The sequence below is a fragment of the Bos javanicus genome, chromosome 3 (genome assembly GCF_032452875.1).
Source record: "Bos javanicus breed banteng chromosome 3, ARS-OSU_banteng_1.0, whole genome shotgun sequence".
NCBI lineage: Eukaryota > Metazoa > Chordata > Mammalia > Artiodactyla > Bovidae > Bos > Bos javanicus.
The window spans coordinates 77,030,087-77,044,440 of NC_083870.1; the positions used below are offsets into that span (position 1 = coordinate 77,030,087).

The 14,354-nt window shown below is 36.2% G+C and overlaps 1 long non-coding RNA gene across 1 annotated transcript in view; it reads right to left on the bottom strand.

The window, feature by feature from the left end:
* LOC133244435 (uncharacterized) overlaps positions 1-9,938 on the bottom strand; it is a 34,016-nt gene extending 24,078 nt beyond the window's left edge. The window contains exon 1 of the long non-coding RNA XR_009735404.1: positions 9,671-9,938. This is a non-coding gene — a long non-coding RNA (uncharacterized LOC133244435). The remainder of the gene's footprint in view (positions 1-9,670) is intronic.
* Between the last annotated feature and the right edge of the window lie 4,416 nt (positions 9,939-14,354).

Genomic DNA, 14,354 nt, shown 5'->3' on the forward strand with positions numbered 1-14,354 from the left:
ACAACAACACAATAATAGTGGGAGACTTTAATAACCCACTCACACCTATGGATAGATCAACTAAACAAAATTAACAAGGAAACACAAACTTTAAATGATACAATAGACCAGTTAGACCTAATTGATATCTATAGGACATTTCACCCCAAAACAATGAATTTCACCTTTTTCTCAAGCGCACATGGAACCTTCTCCAGGATAGATCACATCCTGGGCCATAAATCTAGCCTTGGTAAATTCAAAAAAATAGAAATCATTCCAAGCCCCTTTTCTGACCACAATGCAGTAAGATTAGATCTCAATTGCACGAGAAAAACTATTAAAAATTCCAACATATGGAGGCTGAACAACACACTGCTGAATAATGAACAAATCACAGAAGAAATCAAAAATGAAATTAAAATATGTATAGAAATGAGTGAAAATGAAAACACAACCCAAAACCTATGGGACACTGTAAAAGCAGTGCTAAGAGGAAGGTTCATAGCAATACAGGCTTACCTCAAGAAACAAGAAAAAAGTCAAATAAATAACCTAACTCTACACCTAAAGCAACTAGAAAAGGAAGAAATGAAGAACCCCAGGGTTAGTAGAAGGAAAGAAATCTTAAAAATTCGGGCAGAAATAAATGCAAAAGAAACAAAAGAGACCATAGCAAAAACCAACAAAGCCAAAAGCTGGTTATTTGAGAGGATAAATAAAATTGACAAACCATTAGCCAGACTCATCAAGAAACAAAGGGAGAAAAATCAAATCAACAAAATTAGAAATTAAAATGGAGAGATCACAACAGACAACACAGAAATACAAAGGATCATAAGAGACTACTGTCAGCAACTATATGCCAATAAAATGGACAACTTGGAAGAAATGGACAAATTTTTAGAAAAGTACAACTTTCCAAAACTCGACCAGGAAGAAATAGAAAATCTTAACAGACCCATCACAAGCACAGAAATTGAAACTATAATTAGAAATCTTCCAGCAAACAAAAACCCAGGACCAGACAGCTTCACAGCTGAATTCTACCAAAAATCTAGAGAAGAGCTAACACCTATCCTATTCAAACTCTTCCAGAAAATTGCAGAGGAAGGTAAACTTCCAAACTCATTCTATGAGGCCATCATCACCCTAATACCAAAACCTGACAAAGATGCCACAAAAAAAGAAAACTAGAGGCCAATATCACTGATGAACATAAATGCAAAAATCCTCAACAAAATTCTAACAAACAGAATCCAACAAAATATTTAAAAAATCATACATCATGACCAAGTGGGCTTTATCCCAGGGATGCAAGGATTCTTCAATATCTGCAAATCAATCAACGTAATACACCACATTAACAAATTAAAAAATAAAAACCACACGATTATCTCAATAGATACAGAGAAAGCCTTTGACAAAATTCAACATCCATTTATGATAAAAAACGTTCCAGAAAGCAGGAATAGAAGGAACATATGTCAGCATAATAAAAGCTGTATATGACAAACTCACAGCAAACATTATCCTCAGTGGTGAAAATTTTAAAGCATTTCCCCAAAGTCAGGAACAAGACAAGGGTGCCCACTCTCACCACTACTATTCAACATAGTTTTGGAAGTTTTGGCCACAGCAATCAGAGCAGAAAAAGAAATAAAAGGAAAAGATTGGAAAAGAAGAAGTAAAACTCTCCCTGTTTGCAGATGACATGATCTTCTACATAGAAAACCCTAAAGACTCCACCAGAAAATTACTAGAGCTAATCAATGAATATAGTAAAGTTGCAGGATATAAAATCAGCACACAGAAATCCCTTGCATTCCTATACATTAACAATGAGAGAACAGAAAGAGAAATTAAGGAAGCAATTCCATTCACCACTGCAATGAAAAAAATAAAATACTTAGGAATATATCTACTTAAAGAAACAAAAGACCTATATATAGAAAACTATAGAACACTGATGAAAGAAATCAAAGAGGTCACAAATAGATGGAGAAATACACTATGTTCACGGATTGGAAGAATCAATATAGTGAAAATGAGTATACTACCCAAAGAAATCTATAGATTCAATGCAACCCTTATCAAGCTACCAATGATATTTTTCAGAGAATTAGAACAAATAATTTCACAATTTGTATGGAAATACAAAAAACCTTGAATAGCCAAAGCAATCTTGAGAAAGAAGAATGAAACTGGAGGAATCAACCTGCCTGACTTCAGGCTCTACTACAAAGCCACAGTCATCAAGACACCATGGTACTGACACAAAGACAGAAATATAGATCAATGAAACAAAATAGAAAGCCCAGAGATAAATCCACATACCTATGGAAACCCTATCTTTGACAAAGGAGGAAAGAATATACCATGGAGAAAAGATAATCTCTTTAACAAATGGTGCTGGGAAAACTGGTCAACAACTTATAAAAGAATGAAACCAGAACACTTTCTAACACCATACACAAAAATAAACTCAAAATGGGTTAAAGATCTAAATGTAAAACCAGAAACTATAAAACTCCTAGAGGAAAACATAGGCAAAACACTCTCTGACATAAATCACAGCAGGATCCTCTATGACCCACCTCCCATAAATATTGGAAATAAAAGCAAAAATAAACAAATGGGACCTAATTAAAATTAAAAGCTTCTGCACAACAAAGGAAACTATAAGCAAGGTGAAAAGACAGCCTTCAGAATGGGAGAAAATAATAGCAAACAAAGCAACAAAGAATTAATCTCAAAAATATACAAGCAACTCCTGCAGCTTAATTCCAGAAAAGTAAATGACTCAATCAAAAAATGGGCCAAAGAACTAAACAGACATTTCTCCAAAGTAGACACACAGATGGCTAAGAAACACATGAAAAGATGCTCAACATCACTCATTATTAGAGAAATGCAAAACCACAATGAGGTACTATTTCACGTCAGTCAGAATGGCTGCTATCCAAAAGTCTACAAAAAGTAAATGCTGGAGAGGGTGTGGAGAAAAGGGAACCCTCTTACACTGTTGGTGGGAATGCAAACTAGTACAGCCATTATGGAGAACAGTGTGGAGATTCCTTAAAAAACTCAAAATAGAACTGCCATATGACCCAGCAATCCCACTACTGGGCATACACACCGAGGGAACCAGAATTGAAAGAGACACGTGTACCCCAATGTTCATTGCAGTACTATTTATAATAGCCAGGACATGGTAGCAACCTAGATATCCATCAACAGACGAATGGATAAGAAAGCTGTGGTACATATACACAATGGAATATTACTGAGCCATTAAAAAGAATACATTTGAATCAGTTCTAATGAGGTGAATGAAACTGGAGCCTATTATACAGAGTGAAGTAAGCCAGAAAGAAAAACATCAATACAGTATACTAATGCATACATATGGAATTTAGAAAGATGGTAATGATAACCCTGTATGTGAGACAGCAAAAGAGACACAGATGTATAGAACAGACTTTTGGACTCTGTGGGAGAGGGCGAGGGTGGGATGGTTTGGGAGAATGGCATTGAAATATGTAAAATATAATATGTGAAACAAATCGCCAGTCCAGGTTTGATGCAAGGTGGGAGGCGGTTCAGGATGGGGAACACATATACACCCGTGGCGGATTCATGTCAATGTATGGCAAAACCAATACAATATTGTAAAGTAATTAGCCTCCAATTAAAATAAATAATTTTTTTTTAAACAGCAAAGACACCACTTTGCTGACAAAGGTCCTTATAGTCAAAGCTATGGTTTTTCCAGTAATTATGTATAGATGTGAGAGTTGGACCATAAAAAAGACTGAGCACTGAACAATTGATGCCTTTGAATTGTGGTGCTGGAGAAGACTCTTGAGAGTTCCTTGAACTGCAAGGAGATCAAACCAGTCAGTCCTAAAGGAAATCAACCCTGAATATTCATTGAAAAGACTGATGCTGAAGTAGAAGCTCCAATACTTCAACCACCTGATGCAAAGAGCTGACTCATCAGAAGAGAACCTGATGCTGGGAAAGACTGAAGGCAAAAGGAGAAAAGGGCAGCAAAGGATGAGATGGTTGTGTGGCATCACCAATTCAATGGACAAGAATCTGAGCAAACTCCAGGAGATAGTGAAGGAAGGACAGGGAAGCCTGGCATGCTGCAGTCCATAATGTCACAAAGAGTCAGACACGACTTGGCAACTGAACAATAAAAACAACAATCTGCCTTTAGCCAGATTATCAGGGCCCCAGCTAAGGAACTTAAAATGGGTAGAAGAAAAGACTTTTTTCTCTCCTAGACTTCTGGCATTAATAGGCTAGCTAGGACACTCACTTGCTCTGGATGCTGCAACTGAAATCCAGGACCCCTGACAAAGGTGGCCTAAAGTAAAAATTCTTCCCAAAGTCAGCCTCTCGGACCTCTGTCTCCAGGGTGGTCAAAGTCTTTTAGTCTTATCTTTTCCAAATTTAGATTAACAAGAGAAAAACATTTGTAAAATTAGTTATTTGGATGGTTACTTGTGTGAATTTGATTTTGAGAGACTGATTATTGATCCTTTCCCTCCAAGAGACAGCCATTGCTTTCTTGTTTGTCTGGTTCTGTGTGCTGAAGGTTTGGCTTCCCTCCTACCAGAGCGTACAGGTTGTCATACCTGCATCTGCAAGTGGCCAGATGTCAGGGAGATGGGGTGGAAGCCAAGGGTATCTAGATAACAAGCCAGAAATGTGGGTTGCACCCTATTCGCAGCAGGTATCTTACCAACCACTGCCAGTTTTCACGGTTTGTTTAAGTTTTTCTTGCTTTTGACTACCTTTGAAAGTGAATCTGGGTCGTTAGAGCTGCTGCTTCTGCACTTTCTGTCGGGATACCACTTGTATCTGTGGTTACACTATAAGAAAGCTATTGTTTCTGGTTTAAGTCACAATTGGAATAGTATATCTTTGCTTTAAAAAATCTTCAAGACTTTGAACAGTATCTGGAACATATAAGGTACTCAATAAATATGTATAGAGGGGGTAAAATAGAGAGGATTTACAATAAATTACCCCAAATGAGACAACCAGAGGCCTTGTGAATTTTTACCCTGTTATCAGCAGTGTATAGAATATGGTTTTTTTTTTTTTTTTTTTTTGCTTGACCGCTTTAATCTAATGTGCTTCTCCAGGAGGATTCAAGGTTATGTTCAGGTCATAACTCAAAACTTAAGACAAATAGGTTTCATTTTTCTTCAGAGTCAGTTTGTCATGAAATTTTGGAGATAAAAAATCCTTATTTATGTAAACAATCTATACCATGTGATAGGGCACAAAGTATTTTACAGACTTCAAGGAAATTTGATCCTCCAAGTCAGTAGCCTCTGGTTACACCCACAAAACCCTTGAGGGTGAGTTCATTCTCATCCAACATTCAGACTATTTGGGTGACAAGATTTGAGAGACACATGTCTACTGGTAATGATGGAAAACATCTCGGTCATGCAGAACTCCTTTCCTAAGCTTTCCATGGTCACATTCTCTTCTCTTTCTAAAGAAGTTCATGAGCACTTTGCTTTCAAAATTGATATGCATTTGTCATCTATCTTTTTTATTATTCTCCTAGCATTCTTAAAATCTAGCTGCTGCTGCTAAGTCACATCAGTCGTGTCTGACTCTGTGTGACCCCATAGATGGCAGCCCATTTGGGCTTCCCCATCCCTGGGATTCTCCAGGCAAGAACACTGAAGTGGGTTGCCATTTCCTTCTCCAGTGAATGAAAGTGAAAAGTGAAAGTGAAGTCGCTCAGTCGTGTCCGACTCTTTGTGATTCCATGGACTGTAACCCACCAGGCTCCTCCATCCATGGAATTTTCCAGGCAAGAGTACTGGAGTGGGTTGCCATAAAATCTAGCACCTCAGTTACCTATATGACCTTTTACAAATCACTTAATCTCTTTGAGTCTCAGTTTCTTCATTGGTAAACTAAGGAGCTTCTATCAAGATATCTTTAAAGTTTATATCATGTTTAAAATTCTTTGATAATATGTTTTATGGTATTAGCCAAATGCTAGTAGTTGGCTTAGAGTAGCAAATAAGCAAATATTCATCAATTGACATCTGTCCCTCATCTTTAGTTGCAAGATATCAAATAGCTATTTTTGTATTAAACAACCATCCCTCAAGATCTAAAAATTAAAACAATGACCATTTATTTAGCTCACAATTCTGCAATTCAGCAGTTTTAACTGGGTTCAGAAAGATAGGTTTTGTTTTTTTGTGTGTGTGTGTGTGTGTGTGTGTGTGTGTGTGTGTGTGTGTTTCTGATCTTACCTGATTTAGAATGGGCCTCTGCTAAGATTAGGACTTCCCTGGTGGCTCAGATGGTAAAGCGTCTGTCTACAATGTGGGAGACCTGGGTTCCATCCCTGGGTTGGGAAGATCCGCTGGAGAAGGAAATGGCAATCCACTCCAGTACTATTGTCTGGAAAATCCCATGGACAAAGGAGCCTGGTAGGCTACAGTCCATGGGGTCACAAAGAGTTGGACACGACTGAGTGACTTCAGTTTCACTTTCGGCTAAGATGGTCATCTCCATTTCATGCCTCTCACTTTCCAGCTATCTAGCATGGGCTTTTTCTCATGGTTGAGTAAAGGTCCAAGACACAGAGAAAAGTTTCATAATGCTTCTATCTAAGATAAATCCTAAGATAAATTAAAATTTAATTTCAGTGCAGTTGGAACCTTTCTAAATCCAGTTGTTAAAAGAAATTCCTAATTAAGTAAAACATCTCTACTGAATACAAAAAAAAAAAACAATAAATTTTGCTGTGCTTAGTCACTCAGTGATATCCAACTTTTTGCAACCCAAGGGACTGTAGCCTGCCAGGCTCCTCTGGCCATGGGGATTCTCCAAGCCAAGAATACTGGTGTGGGTTGCCATGCCCTCCTCCAGGGGATCTTCCTAACCCAGGGATCCAACATAGGTCTCCCACATTGCACGTGGATTCTTTACTGTCTGAACCACCAGGGAAGCCCAAGAATACTGGAGTGGGTAGCCTATCCCTTCTCCAGGGGATCTTCCCAACCCAGAAATCGAACCAGGGTCTCCTGCATTGCAGTTGGATTCTTTACCAGCTGAGCTACCAGGACACTCAAAAATATGTCCTCATGCAAAAGAATAAAATAGGAATTTGACTCAACAGTAGATAATTCAGATAAAAGTTTCAAGTTGAAAGCATTCATTCAGAAAGATGAATATTACAGATCAAAGTGATTTTTTTGAGACCAAGATTCTTTGAAAAATTGAATCAGTTGCACGCAATCTGAACAGACATGATTAACTTAGCTAAAAAAAGATTATGAGGGATTTATTTGGAAAGAAATTACTAGTAAATCTTACTGAATGTCAATTTTTGCATTTGCAATTAATACCAGGAAAAGACACTGTAACAGTTTCATGGACTATCTCACAGCTCTAGTACACATTTTTGTGCTTTTATCAGCAGTTGCAAACTAATTGACAAAGCTTGCTTGGTAAGCTATTAGAATCTACTAATCTGCTTTTTTTCCCACTCAGCTTTTTTTTTTTTTTTTTTTTTCGTATGCAGGATAAGCAAAGTCTGGAAATAAATAATTCAACAAGTCTGATTTGGGTATTTTCAGTGAATTCTTTTCTGATATTTCACCTTTTCATAATTATATTTTATATCTTAACAAATGTTTGACCAAGTTTTTAATTATAAAATAGGTTTAAAGCCCTGTAACTTATGCCCAACTTTACCACATTCTGTTTGTGTGTGGCTTGTTTTTCTTCTCCTGTGTGCCCTTGTACTATTCTGCTGATTACATACAAGGATCTTCTGAGAAGCAAGTTAAGAATGACGGAGGTTTTGCAATCCCTATCAAGCTACCAGTGGTATTTTTCACAGAACTAGAACAAATAATTTCACAATTTGTATGGAAATACAAAAAATCTCGAATAGACAAAGCAATCTTGAGAAAGAAAAATGAAACTGGAGGAGTCAACCTGCCTGACTTCAGGCTCTACTACAAAGCCACAGTCATTAAGACACCATGGTACTGGCACAAAGACAGAAGTATAGATCAATGGAACAAAATAGAAAGCCCAGAGATAAATCCACACACCTATGGACACCTTATCTTTGACAAAAGAGGCAAGAATATACAATGGAGAAAAGATAATCTTTAACAAATGGTTCTGGGAAAATTGGTCAACCACTTGTAAAAGAATGAAACCAGAATACTTTCTAACACCATACACAAAAATAACTCAAAATGGATTAAAGATCTAAACATAAGACCAAAAACTATGAAACTCCTAGAGGAGAACATAGGCAAAACACTCTCTGACATAAATCACAGCAGGATCCTCTATGACCCACCTCCTAGAATATTGGAAATAAAAGCAAAAATAAACAAATGGGACCTAATTAAAATTAAAAGCTTATGCACAACAAAGGAAACTATAAGCAAGGTGAAAAGACAGCCCTCAGAATGGGAGAAAATAATAGCAAATGAAGCAACTGACAAAGAAATAATCTCAAAAATATACAAGCAACTCCTGCAGCTCAATTCCAGAAAAATAAATGACCCAATCAAAAAATGGGCCAAAGAACTAAACAGACATTTCTCCAAAGAAGACATACAGATGGCTAACAGAAGAAAAGATGCTCAACATCACTCATTATCAGAGAAATGCAAATCAAAACCACAGTGAGGTACCATTTCACGCCAGTCAGAATGGCTGCTATCCAAAAGTCTACAAAAAATAAATGCTGGAGAGGGTGTGGAGAAAAGGGAACCCTCTTACACTGTTGGTGGGAATGCAAACTAGTACAGCCACTATGGAGAACAGTGTGGAGATTTCTTTAAAAACTCGAAAAAGAACTGCTTTATGACCCAGCAATCCCACTACTGGGCATACACACCAAGGAAATCAGAATTGAAAGAGACACGTGTACCCCAATGTTCATCACAGCACTGTTACAATAGCCAGGACATGGAAGCAACCTAGATGTCCATCAGCAGATGAATGGATAAGAAAGCTGTGGTACATATACACAATGGAATATTACTCAGCCATTAAAAAGAATACATTTGAATCACTTCTAATGAGGTGGATAAAACTGGAGCCTATTATACAGAGTGAAGTAAGCCAGAAAGAAAAACACCAATACAGTATACTAACACATATATATGGAATTTAGAAAGATGGTAACAACAACCCTGTATGTGAGACAACAAAAGAGACACAGATGTGTAGAACAGTCTTTTGGACTCTGTGGGAGAGGGACAGGGTGTGGTGATTTGGGAGAATGTCATTGAAACATGTATAATATCATATATGAAATGAATTGCCAGTCCAGGTTCGATGCATGATACAGGATGCCTGGGGCTGGTGCACTGGAATGACCCAGAGGGATGGTACGGAGAGGGAGGTGGGAGGGGGATTCAGAATGGGGAACACATGTACAACTGTGGTGGATTCATGTTGATGTTATGACAAAACCAATACAATATTGTAATGTAATTAGCCTCCAATTTAAATAAATTTATATTAAAAAAAAAAGACTGAAGTTTTCAATCTGGCATCTTATTTTACAAATCTGATTGGAATTCGGGATATTGAATCATGGCTTCAATAGCTTGGCATGAGTTGAAGCCTTATATTCGACAGATATTCTAAAAAGCAATCTACTCACCCATTTGATTAGAAAATCTCTGCTTTTTCAAAGAGGCAGCTTTAGAAGAAACCCTTTGATAAATTAGAATTCTCTTCATAATCTATTATAATAGCATTCTCATCACAAATTGATATTATAAAAAATGAGGTCACTTCTTTTTTTCAGCTATGCACTGATACATTTTGCTGATGGTGAATTAGCCTTGAGAAGGATGAGATGGTGTTCATCTCTTCATTTCTAGGCATTGTTCTAGATCCTAGAGACAAAAAGATCCTGCTGCCATGGTCATGGGCCACAATTTTTTGTTGCCTCACTTTTTTTCTCTCACATAAAAGATCACAGAACTGCCTTTGTCATATTGTGAAGTAAGTACTGAGTAACACTCAAGTAGATACGTAATTAGCTTCTCACTTCTTTGAATTTAAGAATTACTGCTGCTCATTTAAATTTAAAGGCAAAAAGCTTGAAGTTGTCATAGAAGTTTAGTATTACAACTTTAGAAAACATGTACTGAACACTTAACCTATGATTACACACCAACCTCAGTTGTGCTTGAGAATAAACTTGTTAGCCATTTTGACTGATGGGTGATAGAACAGTGGGCAGAAGGCCTATTTACTCAAAACAACTCCCTTGACAATCAACTGGTACAGAAAAGTTGCACCATTCATTCTTCCATTCATGTATTCACTCACTAATACCTGCTGTGTCCACTGCATTGTGCTAGACAATGGAGTTAAAAGACTAAATAAGAAACCCTAGTCCTGATATAGAGAAGTTCACAGGCTGGTTAGAGAAAGAGATGAATAAATTGTCAATTATAATGTAACAAGTTCTATAACAAAGTATAAGGCTATAAGGTAACATGTATCACATGTGTATTTTTGTATTACATCATCTACCCTAATTAAATAAAACATCTCAATTATTGATACAAAAATAATAGGTACTCAAAACTTGATTTCATGCACACTGGGATGAAGTTTAATGAAAAAAGAGACTTGATCTTTTTATTCACTGTCATATATACATAGTGTTTGACACATTTGTATCTTACAAGTCTTAATAGAAAAGTCTTTCTTAAATTTCTTGCCTCTTGCATTGTCTTACTTCCAGTACCACTGTATAATACCTAATGCCTTCAGTCATGAAGCTCCTTAATCTCATTTTCCCACTTCTAAAAATGTATAACAGAAGCTCCTCACAATGCTCTATATAAAGCTCAGGCAATTCTCTGAAATTTATTTGACAAAAATATATACTTACCAATCAGTGAAATTTAGTTCCCAACCAAAATTAAGTACTAAGGACCAGACTAATGAAATAATTTGTTTAAAAAACAATGCTATTCAAGATACTGGAAGCTATAATTAAAAAAAAAACAAAGACCACTATACAAGATGAGGCACCTAACTGTACCAGTTTAATGCTATGAAAGGATTCTAGGCTGTAATATCCATACAGCCTAGAAAATTCCAAATTGAGGAGATGGAGTTGAGAATTGTGGGAAACAAGAGGTCTAGAGTTCACAGGAAAGAGTCATAAAAGGGGAAATCTACAAAGAATTCTGAAGCTCTGCAAAGTGTTCCCCTTGAGTATTCAGCTGAAATACTTATTAGCACTACTATATTAGGAAATTACCCAAGGCCAAGAGAATCACCTGAGTGGTTTAGAGGTCACAGTGCTCTCACCCACACAGAATTGAGTATATAGTACCTGTTCCCACCACACAGACTAGAAAGCCTCGTGATTCATTAAGAATTTGGTAGAATTCTCGGAAGACTCTTGACTCAGTATTGGACAGTAATATTGTATAATACAGTATTAAGGAAAATTGGTCTTAGCACTGCTTCAATCCAACCTAAAAATTCTTAAAAAACGAAGGCCAAACTGTCTCCAAAAACAGTGAGTCACAGAATAAAGTACAATAATATTTAAAAGAATACAAATAAACTTAACAACCAATGAAGTAAAATTTAAAATGTCTGGCATCCACAGAAGGGAGTGGAAAGATATGTTCAAATGAAAAGGAAAACTCTTCAACCTAGTATACTCTACCCAGGAAGATTATCATTTAGAACAGGAGAAAGAATTTCTCAGACAAGCAAAAGCTAAAAGATGATGGCAATACTAAATCTATCCTAAAGGAAATATTGAAAAGCCTTTTTTAAATAGAAAAGAAGTAAGACTCTATAGGAAAGAGAAAAATCACAATTGGAAAGTAAATCACTTAAATAAGCCAATGTACATATTTTTTTTAAGTTTTAAATTATGTGAAAATGATAATCAAATGAACAGCAAAAGGATAAACATGAAGATGTAGTAGAGTACATCAAAAGTATAAAATGAGGGGGAAGAAAGTAAGAAAATGTAGATTTTGTTTTTAATATATTTGAGCCAATGTCAGCCTAAAGCAAGTAGATACAGACACAAATAGATTAAAGATAGAAAAGATGGTTCTTTGAGAAGACCAATAAATCTGATAAACCCCTAACCAGACTTATCAATTAAAAAAAGAAAAAAGGTGCAGTTGCACAATACTAGAAATAGGAGATGCAATATAACTATAGATTCTACAGAGATAAAATGGAATTATTATGAGCAACTGTATGCCACCGAATTCACTAACATAGGTGAAATAGACAAATTCTTAAAAGACACAAACAGATAGCATGAAATAAATGCCTCAAATAAATAACCTAGAGTCATATATCTTTGATCCTATTAAAGAAAAATAATTTTGTAGTTAAAGCCCTTTCAAAAAAACAAAGCTCTGGCTCAAATTGCTTTACTGGTAAAGTCTACCAAACATTTAAGGAAGAAATAACAGTAAATCTGTACAGAATTTTCCAATAAACTTAAGAGCTGATAGAAATTTCCAGTTTATTCTCTGACTCCATCATTACCTTGATATCAATACCAAAAAAAGAAATAAAACACTATACACCAATTCCCCCATGAACACTGTGCAGAACTCTCAAAATTTTAGCAAATAGAATCTAAAAGTTGGTAAAATGATAGTATATTTTTCTGATTTATCCCAAAAATGCAAAATTAGTTTAATATTCTATTATAGTCAATGTAATTCACCATATTAACAAGCTAATAAACAATTTTCATATGATCATCTTAACATACAGAAAAAGCATTTGATATAATCTAACCTCCATTCCTGATTTAAAGCTCTCAACAAGTAGGAAATTTTCTCAACGTGATGAAGGATGTTTGAAAGAGCCTACAGCTAATGCCATACTTTGTAGTGAAAGACTCAATGCTGCTGCTAAGTTGCTTCAGTCCTGTCCGACTCTGTGCAACCCCATAGACGGCAGCCCACCCGGCTCCCCCGTCCCTGGGATTCTCTAGGCAAGAACACTGGAGTGGGTTGCTATTTCCTTCTCCAATGCATGAAAGTGAAAAGTGAAAGTGAAGTCACTCAGTCGTGTCCAACTCTTAGCAACCTCATGGACTGCAGCCTACCAGCCTCCTCCATCCATGGGATTTTCCAGGTAAGTGTACTGGAGTGGGTTGCCATTGCCTTCTCCGGAAAGACACAATACTTTCTCTTTGAGATAAGGACAAGATGAGGCTGTCATTTCTCACTATTTCTATTCAGCATTGTCCTGAAGTTCTAGCAGTGTGATAAGAAAATAAAAGAAGTAAAATGCATCTAGATTGGAAAGGAAGAAGTAAGACAGTCTTTGTTCATAGCAACATGATCTTTATGTTGAAAACATGATTTATTTTTAAAAAACTACTAGCACTCTTAGTTTAGAAGAATTTCAGGATACAAATAAATATGCAAAAATCAAATTTATCTCTATACACTAGCATCAACAAGGGGAATAAATTCATATTAATAAAACAGTACCATTTACAATAGCATATAATGTTTAACAATTACTTATTAATGCTGAGGTTTACAACACAGTAACAAATAAATAAGGGCACAGTCTTCAAGACACTAAGTGGGTAAACAAATATAAAAACAGATAAAACATTCTGATAAGGAATACAATTAAGAGTGAACATAAGGTTAAATATTACTAACAACTTCCTCTTGTTAAGAAACCTATTCTTCCATTGTCTGAGAATGACTCATAAGCAATCCAGTAATTCCATAAACTGAATCAGTGCAACCAGAATTCCTAATGCTATTAGAACAGCTCTTTTTCTGATGTTCATGTGCCTGAAGTAAAGAGGATAAGTTTTCCTAATCCACATGTAAGGTTCTTTTGTCTAATAAACCAGTTCTCTGGCCCAGAGGGTGGGGGGAGTCTGTTCTAAAAGATTCAGTAACCAACCCCTCCTTTTTTTACATTTGTACCAACTGGCAGAACCTGAGAACTTAAAAGCGTACTGAGGTCTTCAATAGCTGAGGCATCATAATCCAATGAGGCTGGCCCAGAACTTGCTTTTACTGTGTCTTTTTTTCTGTGAATCAAGAGCTGATTAATTAAAATGAGTATAATCAAGATTTTAAGAAAAAGTAAAATATTTCAAATTCTTTCAAAAAAAAACCCCAAATCCTTAAGAACTCATTTATAAATTCAATTTTTAAATGATTCTTGTGTTCATTTCATTAAGGCAGTTCTTCTAGTGGCCTCTATTAACTTGATTGAGCAGACAAGCTTTATTTCCTTCTTATACTGATGCACTGAGCATAACAGTGCATAAATGTTACTGTAGGCTGCTGCTGGGCTCT